This window comes from Pristiophorus japonicus, chromosome 3 (genome assembly GCF_044704955.1).
Source record: "Pristiophorus japonicus isolate sPriJap1 chromosome 3, sPriJap1.hap1, whole genome shotgun sequence".
Lineage (NCBI taxonomy): Eukaryota > Metazoa > Chordata > Chondrichthyes > Pristiophoridae > Pristiophorus > Pristiophorus japonicus.
The window spans coordinates 147087307-147101272 of NC_091979.1; positions in this window are offsets into that span (position 1 = coordinate 147087307).

The following is a 13966-nucleotide window of genomic DNA, read 5'->3' on the forward strand; positions in this document are numbered from 1 at the left end:
TTGAAACTGAAGTAAATTGTCTGGAATTGTGGATACTCGAAAACCCTTCTCCACAAGAGACATTAACACAGCAACAATCAATTCTGAGATAGCCAGCCATCACCCTGAGCAGGAAACCAATTCAGCCCATGCATAATAACAAAAGCCCAATCCAGCCTGCATGCAAAACCTAAGCACAGACAGACATTGCAAATGCCAAGCTAAAATTTTCATCAAGAAACAGATTTAGAAGATCGACGCACCTGAGTCAAGTTAACATTTTTAATGAGCCCGCCAAAATATGACAAAGATTTTTCAGGCCCGTCAAAATTAAACAAAAAATTCTGGACTGATGTGGCACGAAGATTAGGACAACTCAAACAGTATAATTGGCCCCTGTTTTAACAAAGGATATGCTTGTGCTATGGTATGCTATGGTATGCTAGCCACACAACAGCCTAGCATCAAAAAGGAAGAGAGACCACCATAGCAGTTGTAACTAACTTCTCCAGCCTCGACATTTTGAAATTGAAAAGGAAGGAAGAACATCACCATCGCGGCAGCAACCAACCACAGCCAACGTGATACCACCAAAAACCACTGCGATCGACTGATTTCGAAACAGAACTCCACAAAGCAGAAACCGAAGAATCAAAAGTTTCCACTCTACAATCTGAGTCCTGACTACCATCAGGTGAAAATATTACCGAAAGGGACTTTAAACCTATTTCTAACGAAATAAAATGGGTACTTACCCCATAGATCCAAAACGCACCCTACCGCATTAGCGGACACCACCCAACTGAAGACTATGCAGTGAGAAGTCCTCTATGACGTTTAGGGTACGGCACGCAGAACCGACAGAATACCGCGAATCCCAAAATCGCGAACCACCGCTAACTAACAGTAAAGGATTGGTAAGCATAGTCCCTGTTTGCCCTGGAGTCTAATCTAGCTAGTATTAGGTATTGGGAGGTGGGAGGTGTATTATTCACTGTAACCCCTTTGAATATGTGATGTACTGTTCTTTATTTTAAGTGATTATAAGTGTGACATTGTACTTTCTTGTCTTTAATAAAATCAAAGTTCTTTTGCACCAAACCAGTTGTCTCTTGCACTTTATCACATCCCCCAAATAAATCCAGAGTCTGGAACCCAAGGGAGTGGGAGTGATTCGAACCACTCAAGAAGGTCAGAGATGAACCTGACCCCCGAGACCACTCCTTACACTTGCAATAAAGGCCACAACATTCCATTTGCCTTCCTGATTACTTGCTGTACCTGCATACTAACTTTTTGTGTTTCATACACAAGGACCCCCAAGTTTCTCTGTACTGCAGCACTTTGCAATTTTTCTTCATTTAAATTATAATTTGCTTTTCTATTATTTCTGCCAAAGTGGATAACCACACATTGTCACACATTGTACTTCATCTGCCAATTTTTTTCCCACTCACTTAGCCTGTCCATATCCCTTTGCAGATTTTTTGTGTCCTCCTCACAATTTGCTTTCCCACCCATCTTTGTACCAATGGCAAACTTGGTTACATTGCACTCAGTTCCTTCATCCAAGTCATGAATGTAGATTGTAAATAGTTGAGGCCCCAACATCGATCCCTGCGGCACCCCACTAGTCACTGTTTGGCAACCGGAAAATGACCCATTTATCCCGACTCTCTGTTTTCTGTTAGTTAGCCAATCCTCTATGCATGCTAATATATTACCCTCAACCCCATGAGCTTTTATCTTGTGCAGTAAGCTTTTATGTGGCACCTTATCGAATGCCTTCTGGAAATCCTAATACACCACACCCACTGGTTCCCCCTTACCCACCCTGTTCATTACATCCTCAAAGAACTCCAGCAAATTTGTCAAGCATGATTTCCCTTTCATAAAACCATGCTGACTCTGCTTGATTGAATCATGCTTTTCCAAATGTCTCGCTACTGCTTCCTTAATAATAGACTCCAGCATTTTCCCTACAACTGACTGCACTTCGCTGGAGAAATCACTGAGCTTTAATTGGGAGAAGTTGCTGTTGTTTTGGTCATGTGTTCTGTTTGCTGCAGACTCTTTTTAAATAAATTCTGTAAATAGACTTTGTTTGATTTGGTCTTTGCTGAGTAAATAGACTTTATTTGCTGTAAAATACACTGGCCCTGAAATTCAGCCCCCTCCTCCCGTGTCCATACGGAGTTCCTACGGACCCGGGACGGCATCAGAAATGCCGGGTTCCAGCGCACAATGCGCATGTGCTGGAAACCGGCATTTCTGATCTGTCAAGTTTCCGGCTTGACAGATCGTAGCCAGATCGGGAGCAAGGACACTTGTAAGTGTAAATTTCCAATACTTACGCTTACAAATGTACTCAAAAATCTTGCGCCTGAAAAAGCAGGCACATAGCCTACTTTTACAGGCGCAAGTGTTTTAAAAAACACAAATACATGTAAAACTAAAGTTATTAAAACATATTATCATTAAAAACCCTCCCCACAATGGTAACTTTATTGCAAAAACTTTTTTTAAAAATCAGGAAATTATTTTTTTTAAGACATTAATAACTTTAATTTAAATGAATGTAGTGTAATTATTTTCTATTTTTTATTAGTGTTTTGGATGTTTGGGGCTGTGTTTTCGCTGTTTCGGGCTCTATCACAATCATAGTAATAGGAGTTTAGGACCCTGCGAAACTCCAATTGCTATGATATCTTACCTGATTGGCTGCCCAGAGCCATGTGAGTCCAGCTCGAGGCCTGCGCACGCGTCAAACATGCACGCGCTGCATCTCGCAGTCAGGGCAGGCCACAGCTTAAGGTAGGTGCGTATTTTTTCTCTAAAATGTCTGCGGGAAGGCCAAACCGGAATTTCAGGGCCATTGTTTTATGATAGGCGTGATGTAAGCCCAGTTCCGCCTGCAACTCATTGGCTGACACAGTGATATCAACGGACACTCTGATGAACAACACAATATCAGAAATAATTTATGCAAACTCCACCATTGTATCAGGCACCAACACACAGACAGAGACAGCTGGCCTATAAATTTGGCTGTGCACTGTCTATTTTTTAGGCACTAACTGGCCTACTAAACCTCCAATATGGCCGGAGGTGTGCCATCCGCCATATTGGGAAAGGAAAAATAGCCATCCTTTAATCACACGTGAAGAAGCATAATACACACATCCACATATGTGAAATTAGCTGCTTGGATTACGTTTCAACACCTGTCCAAGTCAACTGAGTAGAGAAGGGACAGCCAATAATGAAAAGTATGTAATGCATCGAACAACTTCTGCTGCATCATTTAAAAAAAATACATATTGCCCTTCATGTGTTCCTTGTAAGTACTGGCAAGACAAATCTTTGATTTGCTTAGCTTGTGCATTAAGGCCTCAGTCACGCCTGCCATCTGGCTTTGGGTGATGTATATCAGTTTTGTGCATTGTATCCAACTAATTTGGTGCAACATGCCTTTTCATTGTTCATAGATTTTGAGAGTGCCACATATGTAGCTACAACACATATGAAGGAACAAAAGAATGGACAGCTGTATAAAGTTCAGAAGGAATTTATAGCATGTTGTGAGCCAATCAACAGCAAAGGCCATTCCCATTAAGACAAACTTCCTGTTCATTTGGTTAATGCAAAATTCTTGGGTGTAGATGAGCTAACCCTCAGGATAAGGTTTTAAAAGATGAATGAGTAGTGACCAAATAGTGCACAAAGTGATTGTTTTGAGCATCTGTTAGATAAATTGAAGCCAATTAGACATCAGTATTAAAGCAGCAAAGCAGTTTCACAAAAAGTGCAATTGGTTCTTTCTCGGTGGGTTTTGCAAGGCGTACCTGAGGAAGCAGACAAAGAAATTAATAAAGTTTTGGCGACTGAAATTCAGTACCACTGGAAAGCTGTTGCACCCTCAACCTTTATGTGGTCATTAGCGCCAACATTTTTTTGTGGCTGGACCACCCCATATTCAGCTCCAAAAGAGAACAAATGGGTTCCAGCACTAATGAATCTATCCAAAGTGGATTTTTCAGCGGTATGGCTGTCTTACATAGAAACATAGAAACAGAAAATAGGTGCAGGAGTAGGCCATTCGGCACTTCGAGCCTGCACCACCATTCAATGAATTCATGGCTGAACATGCAACTTCAGTACCCCATTCCTGCTTTCTCACCATACCCCTTGATCCCCCTAGTAGTAAGGACTACATCTAACTCCTTTTTGAATATATTTAGTGAATTGGCCTCAACAACTTTCTGTGGTAGAGAATTCCACAGATTCACCAGTCTCTGGGTGAAGAAGTTTCTCCTCATCTCGGTCCTAAATGGCTTAAATCCTTATCCTTAGACTGTGACCCCTGGTTCTGGACTTCCCCAACATTGGGAACATTCTTCCTGCATCTAACCTGTCTAAACCTGTCAGAATTTTAAACGTTTCTATGAGATCCCCTCTCATTCTTCTGAACTCCAGTGAATACAAGCCCAGTTGATTCAGTCTTTCTTGATATGTCAGTCCCGCCATCCCGGAAATCAGTCTGGTGAACCTTCGCTGCACTCCCTCAATAGCAAGAATGTCCTTCCTCAAGTTAGGAGACCAGAACTGTACACAATACTCCAGGTGTGGCCTCACCAAGGCCCTGTACAACTGTAGTAACACCTCCCTGCCCCTGTACTCAAATCCCCTCGCGATAAAGGCCAACTTGCCATTTGCTTTCTTAACCGCCTGCTGTACCTGCATGCCAACCTTCAATGACTGATGTACCATGACACCCAGTCTCGTTGCATCTCCCATTTTCCTAATCTGTCACCATTCAGATAATAGTCTGTCTCTCTGTTTTTACCACCAAAGTGGATAACCTCACATTTATCCACATTATACTTCATCTGCCACGCATTTGCCCACTCACCTAACCTATCCAAGTCACCCTGCAGCCTCATAGCATCCTCCTCGCAGCTCACACTGCCACCCAACTTAGTGTCATCTGCAAATTTGGAGATACTACATTTAATCCCCTCGTCTAAATCATTAATGTACAATGTAAACAGCTGGGGCCCCAGCACAGAACCTTGCGGTACCCCACTAGTCACTGCCTGCCATTCTGAAAAGTACCCATTTACTCCTACTCTTTGCTTCCTGTCTGCCAACCAGTTCTCAATCCATGTCCGCGTGGAATGTTCCCAATGTTGGGGAAGTCCAGAACCAGGGGTCACAGTCTAATTTGAGCGTTATCACCACTGAGAAATTCAGCATGCAGGTAAGGGTTTCTAACGAGCCAGTTGCACCAGGGTTTGCAGCAAGGCCCTGAGGGGGGATGGAGGTTGGAAGAAGTCTGGAAGGATGGCTGGTGTAAGAGTTGCAAGGAGAGCTAACAGGTTTATTGATATGGAGCTGGAAACACTGATGGACGGTGTGGAGGACAGAAGGAGAATACTGTTTCCTGACATGGGGAGACCTGGCAGACCACCAGTACATAATGCACAGAGGGAGATTGCAGGTGAGGTGTCAGGCACCTTCATATATGTGAGGACGCATCCTCCCAGGAGGGTGCTGGCCAGTCTGCACCCGGCCCTTCCAGGGTGGAGATGGGTCGACGCCTCCTAGCTCTAGGGTGAAGGGGAACCTCCTCCTCCTCCTCCTGCGCCTCCTCCTCCTCCTCCTTCGCCTCCTCTTCCTGTAATGGGGGGGCTGTTTGATGTGTATGGTCTCTATGAGGGGGTCAGGTTGCCTTCTGACCAACTTGAGTGGTTTTGAATCACTCCCCCTCCCTTGGGTTCTGTACTCTGGATTTATTTGGGGGTTGTGACAAAAGTGCAGAGGACACTGGTTTGATGCAAAGAACTTTGGTTTTATTACAGTCGAAGTAATACAGGCTTATTATTCTCATAAGAAAATACACGCCAAACTTACAATCACTCGAATAAAAAAGAATACAAGGAAAGGTACAAGGTCAAATTTATAATCACTCTAATAAAGTATCATACATTACACGTTCAAAGGGGGTTGCAGTAAAATTATACCTCCCACCTCCCAATAGCTAATTCTAGCTGGGTTAGACTCCAGGGCAGGGACTTCCGCTTACCAATCCTTTTGATAGTTAATGGTAGATGGTGATGTTCTTCCTTCCTTTAGGACTTCAAGACTTCGAGGCTGGAGAGTCTCTCCTCTCTCTCTCTCCTCTCTCCTCTCCTCTTTTCTCTCCTCTCTCTCTCTCTCTCTCCTCTCTCCTCCCTCTCTCTAACCTCTGTTGAAAATAGTGGCCAGTTATACGATTTCAATGTTCCAATCTTGCCGCCCAATCTGTTCACAATTCTTTGTATCATTTTGGCGGACTTGGTTCTTCTTTGTAATATTTTGTCAGGCTCCTTAAAGTTGATATGTCTTGGGTGGGTTGATCTTCAAAAAACTGCTTCCTGATGGAAATATTAGTTTGGTAAATGCAATGTCCTTTTGTGCTTAGCCTTTCGCATACAGGCTGCATTGGGCCTCTTTGTGATGTATATGCTGAAATGGTTTGTCCAGACCCATGTTGGTGGGGAGCTATCTCTGGGTGATACTATGATGGTAATGTCTCTTGTGGAGGAAGATTTCCAAATACTCATTCTTGTAGACAGGTTAACTCAGTCCTCACACCCAGACAGTTCCAATAATCAAGTGGGTTTCTTTTGTTCCCTAGGTCCGCCCACAGGCTTGAATTTGTCTTGTAAAAGTTCATAATTCTATTAAAGTTTGTAATTTCTTCCATAAGCACTTTAGAATTCCAAACTTTGCGGTAGATAGTACCAAATTACATTTCCTTTCGAATGAGCCCAAACAAAGGGGGGGGCGGTTCTGGTGAATTTTGCTCTCTGTAGCCCCCGCTGTTGACACTCTGCATTCCTTGAGTGTCAATCAAGGTAAGCAAAATTCCTGCTCCCGAGAATTAATCTTCCCTGCATTTATACTAGCGAAACATTACCCTGCATCCCCCGTTGAAATGCAATGCAATATATAGCCGAATACAGTCATTACAATTCGGTTATAGCATAGAGGGGGTATATGTCCCTCTTTTACTCGGTTTTCACAGTAAAATAACGGTATACAATCATACACAACTTTAAGTAAAGTAAAATGAAAACACATAGTAACACATTCTCAAATAGCATAAAGGGTCCATAGTCAAACACATTTTAAGTTCAGTAAAATAAAGGTCCATAGTCAAAACATTTAAGTGACACTCTTACAACACTCGCAATGTTGCGGTTTACAGCAGGTAAAATCAAACACAAATTTAACATGGTAGTATGATGTCACCCCTTCCTGCGCGATTCCCAAGTTTGGCCAAGGAGAGTATAGCACCCTTTGGTGCCTGACCTGATGGCCTCTGTGTTTCACTCGGCAAGTGAGACACCTTAAGTAAAGTATAAGCGCGAGTTGACAAATAACTAAAGTGTGGGAAGTGATTCGGATCCTGAGACCTCTATATTTCTGAAAAGGTCCCACCAAGGTGGAATGGTGATCTCAAGAATCTTTTTCCCTATCTCAATTGTTTTCTGTTCTAGAGTAGAGAATTGTTTTTGTGAGATAATTACAGCTTTTAGCAAAGCGGTAAGGTGTTCGGGTAGAGGGGGAATTACATAGCCAAAATGTACAACATAATCCTGCAGGTTTGTAATGTTTTCCTTCACAGTGAGGTGGACAGTGGATGGTTCAGGAATGGGGACAATCTGTTCCTGGGCCACTTGAACTGATGCCTCAGGTTTGAAGCAAAAACTGCTGTCACTTATCGTACACCAGAAGTGTCCACGTTGGTAGTGGGGCGCACTGGTGGTGACACAATATGTCCCACCCCCTATGTATGCTACCTGTGGAGGGACATGATCTTGTGCCATTACCTCCATGGTGCAGTTAATAGGCTGTGTATCAGCAGCTTTAAACCCACACTGTGACTTTGAATGGGCACTCAAGTACTGGGGACACAGTATTACATGTGCACCCCGGCTCCGGCACCCGGAGAGGTCAGTACCCGTTACAGCGTGCTCCCACTTTATGACATCGGGTGGGACCGCTGCAAAACGAATGTATGCACCTCCCTGAATAACTCCAATGTTCTCCACCCGGTATACCGGTGCGGGTCGGACTGTCACACCCATGACCGGCATCCTTAATACTATCCCCATAATAGTGTGGCTAGATTTCCAACAGTCTACTGGGACAGGGTAGGCTTCAGAGGCTAGGTGGAGTAGGCACGGGTTTAGTGAATTGCTGTATGGGTGGAGGGCTGCGAGGTGCTTGTTCCTGATCCTCCAGGTTGTTGCGGCTCTCGGCCAACAACTATGTCCCATACAATACGCACACCTCGTTCTGTGCAGCCTGGTCAGAAGCGTTTCCATCCTCCCGTATGAGTACATGTTTTTCCAGCTCAGCCACTAATTCTTTTAAATGGACAGTCATAGCCTGGTCCTCGTGTAGTTCTGATCGTACTACGGTATTCTCCTGTTTCAGGATTTTTCTCAATTGGGTCTTTAAATTGTTTATCTGTTTTTGCAGCTCTATGTCATCTAGGCTATTTATTACAGAGGATGCTGTATTGTAGGTAGTGAAAACGTCGTTTATGATTCCTCTTCTAGGTCTCCCTGAGCCCATGGTGTCCCTAGCGTTTAGGGTGTATAGGTCTGCTTTGTCTACATTTCCAAAGTCTAACTCATAAAATTTCTTGAACATGTCTCTAAGTAGGGCCTGGTATAGCAGCTCTGTTTCCTTCAGACACCATGCAGGTAGGTGTACCTTGGTAAGGTTTAAAATTACTGAAGCTACTGCATAATGTACCCCCTGGTATAACACCTTTTTGGTTGGTACCAATACTAATCCATTTCCAGGTCCCTTGGTGGTGGTAGGCTACCTTTCTATTACTATGCGTATTGGCGGGGTTGTGGGCAGGGGTTTCTTAATGTGTGCTCTTAGTTCGGTGGTGTTAATTGGGAGTGGGGAGTGTGGGACCGCGCACCCGTGTAGGCTAGAATCCCACTCCATCCCTTCCCCTTCATCTTGCCATTGCCTGGCGAAGGCGATCGATGTGCCTGTGGGACAATTACTCTCTGATCCCCACATGCAAACGTAAATTCCTTGTTCGGATTCCCACCATTTGTCCCAACTTTTACTCCTCCCCATGTCCCTGTGATGGTACGGTACGTATCATTAGCGAGTCTTTCCCAGTCCGATTCCTGGTCCCATGCGTTCTTGCTGAGTTGTGTGAGCCACCACCATCTTCCCAATGGAATGTTCCCTTTGCAAGTCAAACACACGTTTTCCCTCTGTAACAATGACTCGGGCAGTGATGATCTGCATCCGGGGGCATGGAACTGAGGCCTCCCCGTAGGTAAAACCTTCCTGGCTGGAGTAGCGCGTAGAATTAGATCCCAGTCACCCTGGCCATCTTCCCCCGTGGGCGTAAACGGCGAGTTCTTCCACGTCTCGGGGGCCACCCCCGGCGGTTACGATCGCTGCTCTCCCTCCTGAACACCCGTAAATGAGGGATTCTTCCATGTCTCCTCAGTCGCTGCTGCTTATCCTTATCAGGGCGAGCAGGAACAGGATCCTTTCCATACTGTTCCTTTTCCTGTTGGGGCACATAAAACAGATTGTCTAGCCCTGAGAAAACTCTCTGGCTTGACAAAGGTGACTGAGTTCCAAGTTGGGCTCATAGTCTTTAATTGACTGGCTGCCTTATTCAGTTCCTTGTGGACTGATTGCTTTTAACTTTATCTCACAGTCGTTCTGCTTGTTATCTTACTGGTGGTTCCTTAATAGCCATACCGCTAGATTCTTCTTACTCCCGGGTGTTACCGGCCTGTGCTTCTTTAAACAGCTGCACAGGTAGATTATTTTCCTTACCCCAGTTAACTAATAGAAATATACTTATCATTACACAGATAAATCTTATACTATTCTAAACTTATTCACTGAACATACTTAAATTCATATTGCTAAACATCCTTAAATTCACATCGCTATACATGTACATCTGCCACCCGTCTCCGGGTGGCCAGGTTAATTCCTGCCTTCTCTTTTTCTTCTTCTCCCGCTGGGTGTCCAGCGAGGTAGGTGATAGGTCGGTCTGCACCACCTAACCCTAAGTACCTGACCGGGCATGGATTTGAGTCCCACACTATCGGGGGAATGACCCTCCGGTGCTGCAGCACACCACTCCTTTGGAGGTGGCTGCCTGGTCGAGGGCGACAGGCTGGAGACTCACACTCGGTAGCTATTCCAGCGCTATTTCTTCTGGGGGTCCCTTGTCGCCCGAGGCTACCGGCTGGGTGTCCCTGCTCACGGGCTGGTTTTTGACCTTCGGTGCCCTTTTGCAGCTGGACCCACTCCAGGGGCTGAACCATTCAAAATGGGGCGCTGGTGACCACGGTATCTTTGGCCGTGGTGTGCGGGGAGTCCTTCTTAAGGCTCTGGCTGCTGGGGGTGCGTCCGAGTCCCAAATGATTGGTGGGACAGCTCCTCCAGTAACACAGTCCACCGCCCCTCTAGGTGCAGTCTGTGGGTCTGCCACGTCCCCTGTGGGATTTCCACAGTCGGGGGCTGTTGGCTGGGGGTCCCTGTCTTTAGAACGGTTTACAGTTTTTGGCTGTCCCTTACGTTTAGCCGCTGCCCCTGGGTTGAAAAGTTTGCACTGATTTACGTGGAACCACTTTGTTCGGCGGGGCAATTTTATGGCAGAGACCATGGGGCTTGCCTTGTCAACAAAGTAGTACGGTCCCATGTACAGTGCCTCAAAGACAGCTACTCTAGCATAGTTCCTCACCATAACCTGGTCCCCTATCTCCCACTAATGGTGCTTGCTGGGCTCTAGCAGCAGTCGGTTGCTCCGATGCTGTTTTCCCATGTTGTTAGCAGCCTGCCAGTGAATCTGTTTAAGGTGTTCAAACAGATTCCTGACAAAGCTGTCCTGGTTCGCTCCCTAAGCTGACCTTCCGTGAGTACCGGGGCTAACACATGGGTGGGGGTTCTCATAGCTCTGCTGGTCATGAGCTCATACGGGGAGTACCCCGTGCTCTTTGACTGGCTGGCCCAGATCCCCATGAGGACCAGTGGTAGGACCTCTACCCACCTCTTGGGTGAGTCCCCTGTCTCTTTGTGCAGCTTTTCTTTGATGGTACGGGTTAAACGCTCCACAGGTCCAGATGACTGCGGGTTGTGGGCGACATGCCATTTTCCTTTGATGCCGAGTACCTTAAGGTTCTCCTGCATCACCTGCCCGGTGAAGTGACTCCCTTGGTCGGACTCCACGTATTGTGGTAGTCCCCATCGAGAGAACACTTTTCTGACCAGGATCCTGGCTGTTCCCAGAGCAGTGGCTGTTTGGCATGGGAAGGCTTCCACCCATTTGATGAATACATCCATCAATACTCGGCAGTACTTGTAACCTCCCTGGGCAGTGGGTAGGGGCCTGATGTCATTGATTTGGATCAACTGCCAGGGTCCCACTACCGTCCTGATATGTCCCATCGACACCTTTTTTTTCTGGGGGTCGGGTTTGTTGGCCGCGCACACCAGACAGCTAGCACAGAACTCGCAGACATCTTCCCTGAGTCCTGGCCACCACCCTGCCTGTTCCACTTGTTGCCAAGTGGTCTCAGGTCCGGGGTGTCCTGCTTCTGGACCCTCGTGGGCCAGCTGGAGGAATTCTCTCTGGTGTTGTTGCGGTACTACCCATTGCTCCCCCGTGAACAGCATGCCTTCTTTAATGGCAATTGCTGCGGTGCCGTACGGGCCGTCTATCCTTTCCCCTTTAGCTAGCGTGTTCAGGACAGTTTTGAGGACGGGGTCTTGGGTCTGGACCATTTTTAGGTCCCAGGGCATAGCTATCCCTGCCTTCCCTATCCTGCCCCTGGCTGCTGCTATGGGTCCTGAGTTGTACGGATCCCAGAGCTTGCCCGTGCGGGCCCTTTGCTTGGCTAACATGTCAGCCTGCTGGTTTCCCTCGCTACGGGGTTCAGTGGTGCAACGTGCCTTCACTTTATGTATGTAAATATCCTCTTCCTCCCCCACGGCTGTCATGATCTTTTCCAGTAGGGGCTTAATTGTCAGGGTTCTCCCGTCTGCTGATGTGTATCCGCGGCGGGACCAGATAGCCAGGTACTCCATACACGAATTGCATTCTGAGCAAATCGTGTATGGGGTAAGGAATTCTTCTGGGTATGTGACTACATACACCACCGCAGACAGTTCAGCGTGCTGGGCGATCATCGTGCTGGGGAGTTTAATCGCCAGGGCAATGCCTGCCTCGGGTCATAAACTCCGCAGCCTGTGAGTCGTTCACCCGCAGATACTGTGCTTGAAACGTCCACATAGATCTCTCGGCCTGTGGGGTGTAACCCAGCCCGAAAACCTATGTTAATTTCCCATACCCCTTCTACAGAACACCGGTGGGCTGTCCCTGGATAAATCATGTTGGCTGCGAGTCTAGGCTCACAGAGACCCTTTACCCTTAGGTCCATTTGAGAGAGGAGCAGGGTCCAGCGAGCAATGTGGGCACTGCTCACTGTTCCGTCCTTGATTCTCCCATCCAGGAGCATTTGGATGGGCATATGGTGGGTAAGGAGTGTGATAGGGTAGCCCCCTGTGAAGATCAGTGATCTTTTCACAGCCCAGTGAGTGGATAGGAGGTGCCGCTCACAGTTGGAGTATCCCTTCTCCATATCCGTGATATCCTGGAGGAGTAGACCACTGGTCTCAGCCGGCCGTGCCGCTCTTGGAACAGTACTGCGCTCAGGCTGTCCCCACTGACTGCTACCTCCAGGAAAAACTCTTTACCCCCATCTCTGGCCCCTAGAGCTGGCGCAGTCTGCAAGTCTTTCTTGAGTTGGATAAATGCTGCCCCTCATCAGTGAACAGGAGCAGGTCATCTACATACTGTACTAATTGCTGGGGTCTGCTGAAACTCTTTAAACAGTTGGCCATACACTGATGCAAAATACTGGAGCTGTTGTGGAAGCCCTGAGGAAGACAGTTCCAAGTATATTGTTGTCCTTTAAAGGTAAAAGCAAACTTGTACTGATCTTCCCTTCTTAACGATATGGACCAGAACCCGTTGGAAATATCCAGCACCATGAAGGTGGTCGCGGAGGCTAGAATACTTCCAGTGAGGTCGGCGACAGCAGCAAAAGTGGGTGCACAGGCAGGGATGTTACGGTTGAGTACTCGATAGTCCACCGTGGCTCTCCAGGAGTTGTCCGGTTTCTTAACCGGCCACAATGGAGAGTTCACATGGGTAGCTATTGGTCTCAATACCCCGTGTTTAACCAGCGAATCCAAGGCTGTTTCCATGTCTGCCTCCGCCTCCCTGGGGAAGTTATAATGTTTCTGTGGTCGGGTCATGGGGTCCCCATCTATACTAACCTCAACCCCGTTTATTCTCCCACAGTCGTGTTTGTGAGTGGCAAAAGCTGCAAGGTTTTTCCTCACATATTCTTAATATTCTACAGGGGTGTTATTGACCAGTGATTCAAGGTAGTAACCCTCCTTTAGTTTCATGGTGCACACCATCCCTTTTCCCTGTTTTCCCAGGATAACCATCACCTCACTCTCCTATCACGTACAGACTAACCCCCAAAGAAAGTGGTTTCTTAAATCCACCAGGATCCCGTGGCCTAGGATGAAGTCTCTCCCTTCCTGCTCCCACTTCATCAGGACACAAGTCCACTTCGTGTGGAGTGTAACTAAATGAATGGAGAGCGGAACGGAGAATGAGCCAGTATGTTCAGTGCCTGTGAAACCCACCAAGCTGTAGGGGACCCCGTTAGACAGAGGTGAGGCGGCGGGGTTAGCTGCATAGACAAGGGTGATTGAGGCCCTGGTGTCCAGCAGGTAAGTCCTTTTCACCTTTTCCACTTCCATCTGTACAGTCGGTCTCCCCCACACATCATACTCGAGGGCACACAGGTGGACAGGCTGTGCCTGTACTGTGATGGTTTTGGTTGGGAGGGGGCAGATG